Here is a 16508-nt window from a genome sequence, read left to right on the forward strand (position 1 = left end):
ATGGAGTGCCTTGAGGAGGTCGTGATGTCAAAGTCATGTGACGAAGAAGTGGGCGGGGCAGCTTGAAATCACATGGCCCGAGTGTGCCGCTCCTGTGCTGCTGGGGATCTGCAGGGAGTGACAGCGTCACAGCACCACGTGACGGCCGGGCAGCAGAGCCCATGCACGGGGGGGGGATTGGAAACGCAGAATTATTGTGGGCCCCAGTGCCACCGAGTTAAAGTGGCAGAAAGCTACAGCGCTACAATGATTAAAGGTTTGCTATAGGGGCGGTTGTTTTGAGAAGGTGTGCAGGAGGGCCGCCTTTGAGTGGCTTTGGGAGGGAGTGGGATGCAGGAGGCCCACTGTACTTGGGTGGAATGATGCGAGTGAGGGATGCAGGAAGGCACACAGGGAACTGGGCTGCTGGGGAACACTGCTTTGTGTATGGGGCTGCTGGGGAGAAAAGCTTGTGATATGCACATGACTGCAGGAAATTCAGCTAACCCTATTATACTGATAATGTATTTCGGAGACCCCATTTCACTTTACTGTTTAGTGTTAAAATCAGGTTTAAAGAATATCTGAAACTGGATAGTTCTAACACTAACGACATGAGTCATATGGGTGACATATACAGGGCTGAAGTGGCGAACCATGCGGTATGTACTGGGCTGCAGGCAGAGAACTATCTGGTATGTACTGGGCTGCAGGCAGAGAACTATCTGGTATGTACTGGGCTGCAGGCAGAGAACTATCTGGTATGTACTGGGCTGCAGGCAGAGAACTATCTGGTATGTACTGGGCTGCAGGCAGAGAACTATCTGGTATGTACTGGGCTGCAGGCAGAGAACTATCTGGTATGTACTGGGCTGCAGGCAGAGAACTATCTGGTATGTACTGGGCTGCAGGCAGAGAACTATCTGGTATGTACTGGGCTGCAGGCAGATAACTATCTGCTATGTACTGGTATGTACTGGGCTGCAGGCAGAGAACTATCTGGTATGTACTGGGCTGCAGGCAGAGAACTATCTGGTATGTACTGGGCTGCAGGCAGAGAACTATCTGGTATGTACTGGGCTGCAGGCAGAGAACTATCTGCTATGTACTGGTATGTACTGGGCTGCAGGCAGAGAACTATCTGCTATGTAACTGGGCTGCAGGCAGAGAACCATCTGCTATGTACTGGGCTGCAGGCAGAGAACTATCTGCTATGTACTGGGCTGCAGGCAGAGAACTATCTGCTATGTACTGGTATGTACTGGGCTGGCAGGCAGAGAACTATCTGGTATGTACTGGGTTGCAGGCAGAGAACTATCTGGTATGTACTGGGCTGCAGGCAGAGAACTATCTGGTATGTACTGGGCTGCAGGCAGAGAACTATCTGGTATGTACTGGGCTGCAGGCAGAGAACTATCTGCTATGTACTGGGCTGCAGGCAGAGAACTATCTGCTATGTACTGGGCTGCAGGCAGAGAACTATCTGCTATGTACTGGGCTGCAGGCAGAGAACTATCTGGTATGTACTGGGCTGCAGGCAGAGAACTATCTGCTATGTACTGGGCTGCAGGCAGAGAACTATCTGGTATGTACTGGGCTGCAGGCAGAGAAACTATCTGGTATGTACTGGGCTGCAGGCAGAGAACTATCTGGTATGTACTGGGCTGCAAGCAGAGAACTATCTGGTATGTACTGGGCTGCAGGCAGAGAACTATCTGGTATGTACTGGGCTGCAGGCAGAGAACTATCTGCTATGTACTGGTATGTACTGGGCTGCAGGCAGAGAACTATCTGGTATGTACTGGGTTGCAGGCAGAGAACTATCTGGTATGTACTGGGCTGCAGGCAGAGAACTATCTGGTATGTACTGGGCTGCAGGCAGAGAACTATCTGGTATGTACTGGGCTGCAGGCAGAGAACTATCTGGTATGTACTGGGCTGCAGGCAGATAACTATCTGGTATGTACTGGGCTGCAGGCAGAGAACTATCTGCTATGTACTGGTATGTACTGGGCTGCAGGCAGAGAACTATCTGCTATGTACTGGGCTGCAGGCAGAGAACTATCTGCTATGTACTGGTATGTACTGGGTTGCAGGCAGAGAACTATCTGGTATGTACTGGGCTGCAGGCAGAGAACTATCTGGTATGTACTGGGCTGCAGGCAGAGAACTATCTGGTATGTACTGGGTTGCAGGCAGAGAACTATCTGGTATGTACTGGGCTGCAGGCAGAGAACTATCTGGTATGTACTGGGCTGCAGGCAGAGAACTATCTGCTATGTACTGGGCTGCAGGCAGAGAACTATCTGCTATGTACTGGGCTGCAGGCAGAGAACTATCTGCTATGTACTGGGCTGCAGTCAGAGAACTATCTGCTATGTACTGGGCTGCAGGCAGAGAACTATCTGCTATGTACTGGGCTGCAGGCAGAGAACTATCTGCTATGTACTGGGCTGCAGGCAGAGAACTATCTGCTATGTACTGGGCTGCAGGCAGAGAACTATCTGCTATGTACTGGGCTGCAGGCAGAGAACTATCTGCTATGTACTGGGCTGCAGGCAGAGAACTATCTGCTATGTACTGGGCTGCAGGCAGAGAACTATCTGCTATGTACTGGGCTGCAGGCAGAGAACTATCTGCTATGTACTGGGCTGCAGGCAGAGAACTATCTGGTATGTACTGGGCTGCAGGCAGAGAACTATCTGGTATGTACTGGGCTGCAGGCAGAGAACTATCTGGTATGTACTGGGCTGCAAGCAGAGAACTATCTGGTATGTACTGGGCTGCAGGCAGAGAACTATCTGGTATGTACTGGTATGTACTGGGCTGCAGGCAGAGAACTATCTGGTATGTACTGGGCTGCAGGCAGAGAACTATCTGGTATGTACTGGGCTGCAGGCAGAGAACTATCTGGTATGTACTGGGCTGCAGGCAGAGAACTATCTGGTATGTACTGGGCTGCAGGCAGAGAACTATCTGGAATGTACTGGGCTGCAGGGGAAGAACCATTCAGTAGGTACAGGGCTGTAGGGGGAGAACCATGTGATACATACTGGGCTGCAGGGAGAGAACCATGCGGCATGTCCTGGGTTGCAGGGGGAGAACCATGCGGCATGTACTGGGCTGCAGGGAGAGAACCATGCGGCATGTACTGGGTTGCAGGGGGAGAACCATGCGGCATGTACTGGGCTGCAGGGGAGAACCATGCGGCATGTACTGGGCTGCAGGCAGAGAACTATCTGGTATGTACTGGGCTGTAGGGGGAGAACCATATGATACATACTGGGCTGCAGAGAGAGAACTATGTGGTATGTACAGGGATGCAGGGAGAGAACTATGTGGTATTTACAGGGCTGTGGAGGGAGAACGATGCAATATGTTCAAGGCTGCAAGGAAAGAACTATGCGGTATGTACAGTGCTGTAGGGGGAGAACCATCTGATAAATACTGGGCTGGGGGGTGAACCATGGTGTATGTACAGGGATGCAGGCAGATAACCATGTTAAATATAATGGGTTGCTGAGGAGCTTCATTTGATGTAGTGCAATTAAAGTAGCTGATCATAGGTAGATTGTCATTAAGGCTTGGGCTGAGCCTCCCCGAACATGCCTAACACATCCCAACTAATTGCAAAAAAGAAAGAAAGAAAATAACAAAGCAAAACCTACTGTACAGCCTGCAGCATTTCCTGGAGGACTTCGTATTGCTGAGCCATCAGTGGTCATTTGTGGCCGCTGTTTGGTTTGCTCATACCTCCCTCTTAGGAACAGCAGGTCCTGGCAGTAAGAGATGCTCCCAACACCTGATTCTGCCAGGAAGGCTCAAACTGATTTGTGAGAAGTAACTGCCAGCAATTTGAGGTGGGAGCACAGAGAAATGGCAGCTCCTGCAAGCAGGTGTTGGTGGAAGTCTGATATGGAACTAGCAGTCACCACCCAAAGTATGTTCTTATATAATGATGTATAATGGTCTTTCCCACAAAGGCCAGTGTCCCTGTGCAGGAATTTGTGTGATGTACTTTTATTAAATGTTTTACATCAAGGTTCCCTCTACATTTTGTGAGATTGCTGTCTGGTAGGAGAGCCATCTTTTTACATAGCACTTGGGCTGTCAGTGTGATCTCTCTTATTGGAAGCAAAAGGGATTCCTGTGCTATGGAACTGCATTGGTACTGTGGAGCACAAATGCTTTCACAAGTTACATGGGGATTAGGCTTCAAACATTGAAAGCAGAGCATGATTATAGTTTTTACATGTAAGCACCATACTTTGTAAATTTAACATTCTATATCTTATTCACACAATACTGCACCTTTAACTCCATGGATATTGCAGTAAAGTAAAACCTCAGTTTTACATACCCTGATTTAAAATTTCCCTTATTTTACACAGTTGTTTTGTAGTCCTACTATGTACTATATAAGGTATAATACATCTACCAGATTTTACATTTTCCCGGGATTTTACTAAATCTTTTTCAGGTCCCCTGAAAAGCATAAAATGTATTATAACTACCCTGCACACTGAGTGTTCCAATTTTTAAATCAGTTGGCCATATAGTAAAATAAAAAAAACAAATACAAATGTATGTAATTTTCCCTTAACTTTAGATATGTTTTCAGTTGTTTGGCTTTTAGCTTCCACAAACAGATAATTCACCCTCCGCCTATGGTAACTTCCGCTGGTGAAAGGAAAAGCCCATATATATTGTATTTGCTTATCATGCAGTAATGATGTGAATGAGTTAGGGTTAATAAGGACTGTAGAATAGGATAGATTCTGAAAAATTCCTATTTCATCATCCTCAATTTTGAGTGTTTAAGTATCTCTGACCTTGCACAATATTTGTTCTTTTATGGCATAGTTATGGAGGCAACAGACTAGGCCCCTTGGCTGTCCCTTCCGTGCCGCTGCAACCCGACGAATGCAATCAATAAGGATTGTGATGGAGTTTCTTCCCAGCAGTTGGCTGAAGAGCTGTATGAGGATCTGCCTTGCCTCAGGGATCTGTATGTCCTCTGAAGGCTACTGCACTGGCTGCTATTCCCTGCATCCTCTTGGAGCCTCCGGAGTTTCAGTACCTTTTTACCATGTTTGGTAAGTAAGTTCTTATTTAGCTCGGTTCGGTATTCAATGATTACTTTTGAATGTGCCAAGTTGGGATGTGAAAGCACAGAGCTCTGTCTTGAGTTCGGCCCTCTCCTATTTTTGTGTGGCCTTAATTTCTTCTAGGAGGAGGTTTAGGTCAACATTTTGTGCTGAAGCAGAAATCATGCCATCAAGTCTAACATTATAAAATGTAGCTGAAAACACAGTCCAAAACGGAGCACTCGCCAAGTATGTCCATTCACAGCGGCATCAGAAGAAGCCCCTCCCCCCATTTGCCACTTTGCTTCTAAACTTGCTGTCATTGCTATCATTCTACATGAAGCTAAGCAAATACAATTAGTCTAATCCACCATTTACTACTTTTATGATAGCTTGGCCACTTGTGGCACTTTAAAAGGGGTTGTTTACCTTTAACTGTTAATGTTAACATTTAGGACAATGTAGAGAGTAATATTCTGAGACAATTTGCAATTGGTCTTTATTATTTGTGTTTTTTTTTAATTATTTGGAGTTTGTTTAGCAGCTCTCCAGTTTGAATTTTAGCAGCTATCTCAAATTATCTTAGCAACCAGGTAGTGGTTTGAATGAGAGCCTGGAATATGAATAGGAGAGGACCTGATTAGATGGATAAGTCATAAAAAGTATTACAGTGACCCCCTTTCGAAAGCTGGAAAGAGTATGAAGGAGAAGGGAAATATTTAAAAAAATCTAGAAAATAAATAATGGAGACCAATTGAAAAATTGCTTATAATTGGCCATTTTATAAAATATTGAAAGTTTACTTAAAGGTGAACAACCCCTTTAACCCTTTTAGTGCCATGGGACGTAGATTCTACGTCCTGGGTAGCAAAGGACCAAAGTGCCACAGGACGTAGAATCTACGTCCTACAGCACTATCAGGTTTACAAGCGCTGCGCTCGCTTTTAAAGCAGCGCAGCGCTTGTAAACCCTTCACAACCCCCTAGGCAACGAGCAAGTAAGGTCATACTTACAGATCCGGTCCCCCAGCGCCGCCGATCCGGGTCCTCAGCCAATGACAGCAGTGGACACGCATTGATGACGTGTCCACTGCTGTCCCTTTAATTGTCGCCGCCCCCGCCGTCGCCTCTTCACTCCTGCTGCCACGTGAGACTGCTGGAGCCCCCCTGCTGCCTTCCTGCTGCCTTCCTGCTGGATTGGTCGCCCTGATCGCCTGCCTGCATTGTGTAAGCTGAACTACAACTCTCTAACCACTGTTTATTTTGCTTATTTCTATCTCAACTGTCTAAAATTTTTTTTTTTTTTTTTTTTCAATTTTTTCTTCTATCTTTGTCATTATTACACTTTTGTACACATACACACTTATTTACAACTTTCCCAAGCACACACAGACACTTACACACACACTTACACTTACACTTTTTTTTTTTTTTTTTTTTTTTTTTTTCTATCTTTCTTTTCTTTTCTTTCTTTCTTTGCTTTCTTTGGCAGTCTTTTTTTTTTACTAAAACTTTATTTCTGATCTTGCTCTATAATTATCTGATTTATTTGGTTGCATTTTAGTGTTTTTTTGGCATTTTCATAATTGATTTCTGTTTTTTATTATTGTATTGTATTGTAACTTTTTTTATTGCTATTGGGTGCTGAATTTGCAGTGACGTTGGTGGATCCAGGGCTCTGACCACCAATTTCATTGCAATTATTGTTCTTCTGTTGGTTTAGGTGGTTTTATTGGATTTTACTGATTTTATGGTGTTTTATCTTTGCATTGTTCTTTATTGTGTGTTTAGTGCCCCCAAAAAGGTTGCTTTTGCAGTGACATTGGTGGATCCAGGGCTCTGACCACCGATTTCATTGCAATTATTGTTCTTTGATTGCTTTTAGTGGTTTTATTCCATTTTAACTTCATTTGATTTCAGTTGTTCTAGAAAGGCTAAGATTGTTCTGGTAGTTTCTATTGCCAAGGGTTAGGCTGATGCCACACATGGCGTAGGGCTGATTTTTTCAGCAAGTGGAAAAACGCTTGCCGAAAATTCAGCCCTACGCCTGCTACTTGTGCCTGCACCCGAATGAATGGAATACGCTCGGGTGCAGGCACGTGTAGCCGATATACGCATGAAAACGCGAGACTTTGCATTCTCACGCGTTTTCATGCGTATATCGGCTACATGTGCCTGCACCCGAGCGTATTCCATTCATTAGGGTGCAGGCAAAAAAAAAGGGGTGCATAGAGTGCAGCCCCAATATTATGCATTTTCAGGTTTGGCGGCCATGTACTTATGTGCAACCAGACATAGGTATCGTTTTATTCAGGGGAACTTGCAGATTGATGTTTAGTAAGTTTTTGGTAGTTGCCATGGAAATTTTGGAGAGAAATCTAGGTTTGTATCTGGTTTTTCCTTGATTTCTGACCAAAGCGCTGACTTCTGCAAGGGACTGCGGCCACAATTTTCCATGTAGAAAGAGAAGAGTGGTGTCTCTGAATAGCTGAAGGTGTGCACTTTTCGTAAATATATTGATTGTGGGGGTTATTTCACAGGTATGGGGGTGTTTAGACTAAATAACTGCAGGTAGAGCACATAGAGCACAGACCCCCCTTATGCATTGCCCCTGTTTTGGGGCATTTGGTGGCCATGTCTTTATGTGCTCCCATACATATGGGGTATCGTTTTATTCAGGGGAACTTGCAGATTGATGGTTAGTAAGTTTTTGGTAGTTGCCATGGAGATTTTGGGGAGAAATCTAGTTTTTTTTATCTGGTTTTTCCTTGATTTCTGACCAAAATCTAGGTTTGTATCTGGTTTTTCCTTGATTTCTGACCAAAGCGCTGACTTCTGCAAGGGACTGCAGCCACAATTTTCCATGTAGAAAGAGAAGAGTGGTGTCTCTGAATAGCTGAAGGTGTGCACTTTTCGTAAATATATAGATTGTGGGGGTTATTCCACAGGTAGGGGGGGTTAACACTGAAAAACTGCAGGTAGTGCACATAGAGCGCAGCCCCCAAAATTTCAACTGAAATTGCCCTTATGCATTGCCCCTGTTTTGGGGCATTTGGTGGCCACGTCTTTATGTGCTCCATACATATGGGGTATCGTTTTATTCAGGGGAACTTGCAGATTGATGGTTAGTAAGTTTTTGGTAGTTGCCATGGAGATTTTGGGGAGAAATCTAGGTTTGTATCTGGTTTTTCCTTGATTTCTGACCAAAGCGCTGACTTCTGCAAGGGACTGCGGCCACAATTTTTCATGTAGAAAGAGAAGAGTGGTGTCTCTGAATAGCTGAAGGTGTGCACTTTTTGTAAATATATAGTTTGCGGGGGTTATTTCACAGGTATGGGGGTGTTTAGACTATATAACTGCAGGTAGAGCACATAGAGCACAGCCCCCCCTTATGTATTGCCCCTGTTTGGGGGCATTTGGTGGCCACGTCTTTATGTGCACCCATACATATGGGGGTATCGTTTTATTCAGGGGAACTTGCAGATTGATGTTTAGTAAGTTTTTGGTAGTTGCCATGGAGATTTTGGGGAGAAATCTAGGTTTTTTATCTGGTTTTTCCTTGATTTCTGACCAAAATCTAGGTTTGTATCTGGTTTTTCCTTGATTTCTGACCAAAGCGCTGACTTCTGCAAGGGACTGCAGCCACAATTTTCCATGTAGAAAGAGAAGAGTGGTGTCTCTGAATAGCTGAAGGTGTGCACTTTTCGTAAATATATAGATTGTGGGGGTTATTCCACAGGTAGGGGGGGTTAACACTGAAAAACTGCAGGTAGTGCACATAGAGAGCAGCCCCCAAAATTTCAACTGAAATTGCCCTTATGCATTGCCCCTGTTTTGGGGCATTTGGTGGCCACGTCTTTATGTGCACCCATACATATGGGGTATCGTTTTATTCAGGGGAACTTGCAGATTGATGGTTAGTAAGTTTTTGGTAGTTGCCATGGAGATTTTGGGGAGAAATATAGGTTTGTATCTGGTTTTTCCTTGATTTCTGACCAAAGCGCTGACTTCTGCAAGGGACTGCGGCCACAATTTTTCATGTAGAAAGAGAAGAGTGGTGTCTCTGAATAGCTGAAGGTGTGCACTTTTTGTAAATATATAGTTTGCGGGGGTTATTTCACAGGTATGGGGGTGTTTAGACTATATAACTGCAGGTAGAGCACATAGAGCACAGCCCCCCCTTATGTATTGCCCCTGTTTGGGGGCATTTGGTGGCCACGTCTTTATGTGCACCCATACATATGGGGTATCGTTTTATTCAGGGGAACTTGCAGATTGATGGTTAGTAAGTTTTTGGTAGTTGCCATGGAGATTTTGGGGAGAAATCTAGGTTTGTATCTGGTTTTTCCTTGATTTCTGACCAAAGCGCTGACTTCTGCAAGGGACTGGGGTCACAATTTTTCATGTAGAAAGAGAAGAGTGGTGTCTCTGAATAGCTGAAGGTGTGCACTTTTTGTAAATATATAGTTTGCGGGGGTTATTTCACAGGTATGGGGGTGTTTAGACTATATAACTGCAGGTAGACCACATAGAGCACAGCCCCCCCTTATGCATTGCCCCTGTTTGGGGGCATTTGGTGGCCACGTCTTTATGTGCACCCATACATATGGGGTATCGTTTTATTCAGGGGAACTTGCAGATTGATGTTTAGTAAGTTTTTGGTAGTTGCCATGGAGATTTTGGGGAGAAATCTAGGTTTGTATCTGGTTTTTCCTTGATTTCTGACCAAAGCGCTGACTTCTGCAAGGGACTGCGGCCACAATTTTCCATGTAGAAAGAGAAGAGTGGCGTCTCTGAATAGCTGAAGGTGTCCACTTTTTGTAAATATATAGATTGTGGGGGTTATCTCACAGGTAGGGGGGGTTAACACTGAAAAACTGCAGGTAGTGCACATAGAGCGCAGCCCCAAAATTTCAACTGAAATTGCCCTTATGCATTGCCCCTGTTTTGGGGCATTTGGTGGCCACGTCTTTATGTGCACCCATACATATGGGGTATCGTTTTATTCAGGGGAACTTGCAAATTGAGGTTTAGTAAGTTTTTGGTAGTTGCCATGGAGATTTTGGGGAGAAATCTAGGTTTTTTATCTGGTTTTTCCTTGATTTCTGATCAAAATCTAGGTTTGTATCTGGTTTTTCCTTGATTTCTGACCAAAGCGCTGACTTCTGCAAGGGACTGCGGCCACAATTTTCCATGTAGAAAGAGAAGAGTGGCGTCTCTGAATAGCTGAAGGTGTGCACTTTTTGTAAATATATAGATTGTGGGGGTTATCTCACAGGTAGGGGGGGTTAACAGTGAAAAACTGCAGGTAGTGCACATAGAGCGCAACCCCCAAAATTTCAACTGAAATTGCCCTTATGCATTGCCCCTGTTTTGGGGCATTTGGTGGCCACGTCTTTATGTGCACCCATACATATGGGGTATCGTTTTATTCAGGGGAACTTGCAGATTGATGGTTAGTAAGATTTCGGTAGTTGCCATGGGGATTTTGGGGAGAAATCTAGGTTTGTATCTGGTTTTTCCTTGATTTCTGACCAAAGCGCTGACTTCTGCAAGGGACTGCGGCCACAATTTTCCATGTAGAAAGAGAAGAGTGGTGTCTCTGAATAGCTGAAGGTGTGCACTTTTCAGAAATATATAGTTTGTGGGGGTTATTTCACAGGTAGGGGGGGTTAACACTGAAAAACTGCAGGTAGTGCACATAGAGCGCAGCCCCCAAATTTTTAGCTGTAATTGCCTTTATGCATTGCCCCTGCTTTGGAGTGTTTGGTGCCCATGTCTTTATGTGCACCCATACATATGGGGCATCATTTTATTCAGGAGAAGTTTGTCTTTCAAATTTGCCTTTGTTAGAAAATTTTTATGAGATTTTTTTTTGTGAAATCCACATTTGATCATGCGTCCAAGTTTACGTTTTAGAAAAAAAAAAAAATGTCAAAAAAAGCTCCAAATTGCACAATGCACTGACAAAAAGTATTTGGCTTTTGAGAGAAAACTACATTGCACCTAGAAACCTGAAGGTCTGTAGTTTCTAAAGATACCGAACATGAGGGGATATTTTAGATTTACATATAAGTTATGCTGCATCAACTGTTACAAGCGCTTTTCTGCTTTGTTCTGGTGTGATATTGTACTAAGTATTGCTTTAGTTTGGGGGTTACTTCTGGACAGGAACTGTGGGGTACCACCACATATTTGGTATCGTTGGACTTGGGAGTATCAGGGCTTTTACAAACGACAAAAAAAAGTGTGTAAAATTAACTTTTCTATGGAAAAAAACCTCAAAATATACAGAAATTTTTCATTATTTTTTTTTTTTTTTTACATATTTCACCCAAAATACACATCATATCTCCAGAAAAGTTATAAAATTTGATATGTATGTCGAAGCCCAATTAGTGACGAAAAAACGATATATAATTTCCCTAGTTTCATGGAGGTTTTCCTACCAAAAAACATTGTTAAAGTGAATGAGTACAAAATGCTTAAAAAACGTCTGGCACTGGGGGGAACCGAAATGACGAATTCGGCTGGCACTTAAAGGGTTAAAATCTGTGAAGGGTACATAATTAGAAACCTGCAAAGTGCTAAATAAAAACATGGAGAGAGGCCTTTGGTTCAGAACGTGCCCGTGTGTAGGTTTCGCTGAACATTTTGAGAAACAAAGCCTTATTTAGAAGGAAGATAAATTTGCTTCTTAACATAAGCATTGTGGTCAATAGTGGAGACAAAAATCTGCCGTTTAACACTAATGGACACATTTAAAAGCCATTTATCAGTGAGGCTTTACATGATTTGGAAACACAATCACATGGCACTGGTTCCACGGGTGTGAGTGTGCACATCGAGTTAACCTGCAGGAACCTTACATGCAAAAATATAATGAAATGATGGTGCAGTAGATAGGGCCACTTTGGCACCTCTGGAGGCCCACATCTGGCTTGTTTGTCCTTCTGTTGGACAGCCAAGCTCTAAAGGACATACAGCTCCAGTGCTGGAGCAAGAGAGCTCACAAACCTGCAGCAGTAAGCGAGACACCGGTATTATGGTTGTACAGTGACTTCCTCTGTCTTTGGGTGAATTAGCCAATGCCCATGGGTGTGTTCCTTAATCAATGTGCTGCCCACATAAGCAAGGTACAAAATGTGTGTTTCATGGGTGATTGAGATCTGTCAAGCAAAGCTCACGTGTCGCCCCTGCAACTTGCCTCCCCACCCACCCATGTGTGTGCATGAGCAATGCCGTCATGGGGGAGGGGGGGGTCATTGACAAAGGAGCACAGGCTAGGGGTAGGTAGAAGAAGTACCTGCCTGGCGCCACCTCAACGTTGCGCCCTAGGCAGTTGCCTCTGCTGCTTGCCCCTAGTTCCGGCCCTGGTGCCAGACTTGTTTTATGAAGGGTACAGTGTGAGTAATGCCTTGCAGATGCTTAAAGGACAAGGAAAGGCTAAGTCACTTGGGGGTGCCAAAATGTTAGGCCCCTGTTAGGAGAAAACAGCACCAGCCCGGGGTACCTGTAGCGGAGCGCTTCCTCCTTCCGCCTTCGCTTTGGAAGGACTAAACGACAGGCGCATGCGCAGTAGAGTGAAAAAGCCGACTTCTCTGTTAAAGTTCCACTATTCACCCTACTGCGCATGCGCGCGACCGAAGGCGGAAGGAGGAAGCGCTGCAGCTACCCCGGGCCGGTGCTGTTCTCTCCGAACAGGGGCTCCAGCCCGGGGTAAAAGGTAAGCGATTTAAGTCACTTGGGGGGTACCTTACATTTTGGCACCCCCAAGTGACTTAGCCTTTCCTTCTCCTTTAAAGAATGTTAATGGCACTGGTCTCACAGCTGTGCCTCTTCCCTTTGGTTTATAGTGGAGGTGGCTATGCTTATAAACACCTGTGGGGAGAAAGAAAACTATATAATTATGTTGGGCTGAAAACCCACAGACTATTCTTCCACTTCAGCTTATTCTTCCGCTTTTTATGTTGGGTTGAAAACCCCAACATACTGTTTTTCGACTTTGGCTTATTCTTCCGCTTCTTCTTTTATTATTATTATTTTTAGCGCCCCCCCATTTTCTAATGGGTGCAACACCAAAACTCTCCACACTTCTTCACCCTATAGCGGAGCAGGTTGCTTGTGCTTCCGCCCCCCGTTGTTTTGTGGCGCCGCTCCGAACACCCCAATTTTCCCATTGACTTTGGCAGGGAAGATTTTCAAACTGCGGCCAATCTTACAGCTTTGAGGCTACACTCCCCAAACTTGAATCACATAGTCATGGGGTCAGACTGAATGAAAATATGATGATTGTTGGATGCTCGAAAGTGGGCGGAGCTGTGAACAGCCAATCAAATTTCACCTATTGAATTTTATTGGTTTGATGCCAGGGTTCCCAAACTTCGTACAGTCAGTCACTGGGTGATTACGTACGCGAGGTTAGAAAAAGTGGGCGGGGCTGCCAAAAACCAATCACATTTCTTTCATTGTTTTCAGTGGGGAAATTTTAACTTCTGCCATTCTCACATGTTTAATGTCAGGGTCCCCAAACTTTGCACAGTTTGTCACTAGGTGACTACGTCTCAAGTTTAGAAAAGTGGGCGGGGCACACAGATTTCACTTATAGACTTCATATATTTAAATTAAACTGCTGCCAATCTTTAAATATTAATACTAAGGTCAGTCACCAGGTAACTGCAGTTCAGAGTTAGAAAAAGTGGGTGGAGCCACCAACAGCCAATCAGAATTCACCTATTGATTTATTTTTTTTGGTTTAAATTTAAAATGCTGCCTTTCTCATACTATTTATATCAGGGTTTCCAAACTTTGCACAGTCCGTCACTGATGCCATTATTTAAGTATTAATTCCAGGGTTGTTAAACTTTCCAAAGTTAGTCACTGGGTATTGCCATTTAAAGTTAGAAAAAGTGGGTGGAGCCGCCACCAAAATTACATTTTGCCTATTTACTTTCAATGGTGAAGCGTAAAATGCTGTCAGTCTCACAATTTTTATGCCTGAGTCCCCAACTTTGCAAAGTTTTTCACTGGTAACAGTTTTTCACTGGATTGGCTGCCAGTAACAGCCAATCAGATTTCATCCTTTGAATTTTATTGCTTTAAATTCTCACACTATTATGCCAGGGTGCCCACTGTTTGTCACTGGGTGACTTCAACTCAAGGTTATAAATAGTGGGCACACCCACCAACCACCAATTACAATTTACCTATTGACTTTTATTGATTCAAATTGAATCTGCTGTCGTTTTTTAACTATTAATCCTAGGGTCCCTAACATTGCAGAGTTGCACAGTCACTGGGTAACTGCAGATCCAGGTTAGAAAAAGTAGGCGGAGCCATTAAATGCCAATCAGATGTCACTCGTTGATTTTCAGTGGGGAAATTTTAATTGCTGCCATTCAGACACTATTAAAACCAGGGTCCCCACACTTTGCACAGTGGTTTTACTATATAACTGTGGTCCCAAGGTTAGAAAAAGTGGGCGAAGCCAAAAACAGATCAGATTTCATTCGTGACATGAAGTTTGTTCTCAAACTTTCCTTTCTAGCTATTATTATCATCCTTTATTTAAGACATGCCAAAACATTCTGTAGTTCTTTACAGAAATTATACATCTTTCTCATCACTACCTGCCCCTGTGAAGCTGACAATCTAAGTTCCCTATCACAGTCACACCCTATGGACAGATTTATCAGAAGCCAGTTAACCTCGCTGTATGTTATTGGAGTGTGGGAGGAAACCCACGCAATCCAGGGGCGACAATACAATCTACTATGAGAGTAGAACCAGATAGAAAAAACACTACATAGAGCTTCATGGGAACGCATGCAGGCCAGGAACAATACAAACTGTACCTGCAGACTACTAGGCCATATTAAAGGACATTGTCGCTTAATTTTTTTTTTCTACTTTGCTTGATTTATATATTTGTTTTATCATGCCCACAACTAAATAAATATTAATATTTGTTAGCTTATTTTGCAAGAAAAACTGTCATTAAATCCTTTAGAAAGTGTCGTTACTGGCAAAGGCTAAAGGCAGCAATAAAACTGATGCTCTTAGGGGCCCATTTGCTATTGCTCAAGCTTTCGTGCTCAGGCAGAAGAGGCAACTGCCTAGGGTTCTACAATGAAGGTACCACTTCTGCCTACCCCTACTCCACGCTATCTTGCCCCTGATGCTACTCGTGTGCACGCGCATGCCGAGGTTGTGGGGTTGCCTAGGGCTCCCAGCCGAGTTGGCTTGCCATTGCTTTGTGTTATTGTTTTCTTGAACCAGCTAAAGGATCAGTAGGGCATCAAATATCCCTGGTCTTTTTTAACAGGTTAGCTGAGGAGCCACTATAAATGCTCATGGGGACCATCATCAATAAATAACAAATACACAATATAGTTAAATAGGTTTTTTAGTTTTGAAAGATATGCCATCTAATTCATTTAGATTTGTTCCACAGCTTCCACACCAACTGCTATTGCAAGGAACAAAATATGAATATTAAAAAAAAAAAACAATGGAGAAGTAAAAGGTATGATTTTTATTTTGTCAATTCATAAATATATATATTTTTCCATTGGTGATACAGATACAACGTGTATAAATACACACACATGAAGTGAACAATGGCAAAGCCATTTCTATTGCATACAACACTTTTACTATGAATGCTAAAGAGCACGAGCACCATCGCTCATAAATAGTGTACAAATGTGTAGCTACTTACCCCAAAGACCCTAAAAGGTAGGCCCTATTACTGCAAAAGGTGGTGCTACAAAATATTTAATAATGGAGAGTGAATAACTGCATATTCCCCTTTATTCCAACATAGTTTGGGTTTTAGTGCTTTGGAATAAAAATGAGCAGAATGAACATTTCAGCGTACATTACAAGGCACTCTGAATACCGTAACACAGACACGTTATAATCGCAGTCTCACAAATGGCTGAATTGGCACATGGTTACCATGTGAGCAGTAACGCCGCGTCAAGGCTTCAACACCTGTTACTGTCCATTCACACACCCATTGCAGCAAATGGCTCACCCTATCACTTGCTGCAATAGTTCCCTATCTGGTCCAGAGTGACATAAACTGTCATGGGACCTTTCCTCTTCAGCAAATACTGAGAGGTACCTGAATATTCACACACACCATTGCCTTTTACTCACACACACACACACACACACACACAATGGCTAATCCTATTTAGTTAGAGCACATCGCATGGTGAGCAGAGCTGCAAATGGGATTTAAATCCACACTACTTTGCTAGCCATATGATTTGCTGATATAGTTCCCTACCCTGTAAGGATTTAAGATGATATATACTGATGCAGGATCCTGTTTATGTACCTTTCCCCTAAAACCTGCACTTTATTCGAAACACAGACCTAGGCCTTTTGGATCAGTTGTTAAAAGGGGATCTTTTTGCACATTCGCACATATTGT

The 16508-nt window shown here is 43.6% G+C and overlaps 1 long non-coding RNA gene across 1 annotated transcript; it reads left to right on the plus strand.

The window, feature by feature from the left end:
* Window positions 1-202: 202 nt before the first annotated feature.
* Window positions 203-15589, plus strand: LOC116408784. Its single transcript, XR_004221239.1, has 3 exons — window positions 203-256; window positions 4843-5075; window positions 15519-15589. It is a non-coding gene; the product is annotated as an uncharacterized LOC116408784 (long non-coding RNA).
* The last annotated feature ends 919 nt before the right edge of the window (window positions 15590-16508 follow it).

This window comes from Xenopus tropicalis, chromosome 2 (genome assembly GCF_000004195.4).
Source record: "Xenopus tropicalis strain Nigerian chromosome 2, UCB_Xtro_10.0, whole genome shotgun sequence".
NCBI lineage: Eukaryota > Metazoa > Chordata > Amphibia > Anura > Pipidae > Xenopus > Xenopus tropicalis.